The sequence below is a fragment of the Arachis ipaensis genome, chromosome B10 (assembly GCF_000816755.2).
Source record: "Arachis ipaensis cultivar K30076 chromosome B10, Araip1.1, whole genome shotgun sequence".
Lineage (NCBI taxonomy): Eukaryota > Viridiplantae > Streptophyta > Magnoliopsida > Fabales > Fabaceae > Arachis > Arachis ipaensis.
The window spans coordinates 130,322,209-130,323,842 of record NC_029794.2 but is presented as its reverse complement, the minus strand read 5'-3'; positions in this window follow the sequence as shown (position 1 = coordinate 130,323,842).

Sequence of the window (1,634 nt, the reverse complement as noted above, 5' to 3'; positions counted from 1 at the left end):
GTTGTTCACAATTTCCATTGTCTAGCTAGCAGAATTGAAACTGAAAAAAGTAAATTACAAGTGTTTGACTTCGGAGAAATTATTTAAAATTACTAATTTCTACTATGTGGTACTAAAGGGGTCGAGAGTGTTTTGAATTTCTAAGTGTTTTTAAAACAACTGAATTCCCTACAATGTTTGTCTAGAACCTTATTTATAGATTCGACTATACTATATTTACAATAAAATCAGCCACCAAAATCAGCTTCAGTATAAAATATATATTAAAATATAAATAAATATTAAAAATAAATTAAATTACACATATATTTAGACACAAATATATTGGTAACTGATTTTAGTGGCTAATCGGAATATACGAATATCTTTTTTGTTATACATTATCCCAGGTCAATTGACAATTATTTCTTGATACGCTACTTTTAGTAAATTCAAATTGTATTTACAATTGTTTTTATTGTCAATCGGAAATTTAAAAAACAATTGGACTGTCAAATAATTTAAACTACCTTTAATTAAAATAAATAACATAACATAAATATACAATAACATTATCCTATAATTATTTGTTCAATAACCCGTTTTTTATTTTAATTAATAATATTTTGTGCCTAATACATTCACCAATAGTCGTGCGTGATACCAGTTGTATTTTTCTCCTCGTGAAAGTTCTGTTTTATTGAAATTGAAATTTTTAAAAACCATTAATTTTAAAACATTTTTTGTTATCTAATCATTTGTCTTTATTGTAGCTAGGGCTGGAAGTGAGTCAAGTCAACTCATGAGCTAATTCGAATTCGACTCGTTAATAACTCGATAAGTTGAGCTCGTGAGCTGATGAGCCGAGCTTGAATTTGGATAAACTCAATTCATTAGCTCGTGAGTTGGTTCGATTACATACATACATACATACATACATACATACATACATACATACATACATACATACATACATACATACATACATACATACATACATACATACATACATACATACATACATACATACATACATACATACATACATACATACATACATACATACATACATACAATTCTAGATTGATACTGTTAGTGATTTACTAGGATAGAATTGCTATTTATATATATATAGAAATATCTGTACAGTTGATTTTAGGAGATTGTTGCTGTAATTTAGGCATGGTAGCTGTTTTGTATAGCCTGCATATATATTTGGATATCTGTGATCAATAAAACCAGATTTGGCCATACAATTTTAGTATGGTATCAGAGCATTAGGTTCTGATAGACGTCAAAGTGCAGGCAAACCTCCGCTGCAGAAAATGGCAGATGTAAGTAAGGACGGGAAGAACCAGGGAGATGTCACCAAGAAGGGTGCTTCGCCTTATGATCTGAATGCAAATGACAATCCGGAGAATGTGATCACGCAAGTGCAATTGTGCAGCGAGAACTATGATGAGTGGGCACGAACTGTGAAAATCTCGTTGCGTGCTCGACGAAAAATGGGTGTTCCTCGATGGAACCCACAAAAAGCCAAAAGAGGGTGCAGCAGATATGGAAGATTGGTGGACTGTTCAATCCATGCTTGTTTCTTGAATATTGAACACTGTTGAACCAAGCCTGCGTTCCACCATTATGTATGCGGAAAACGC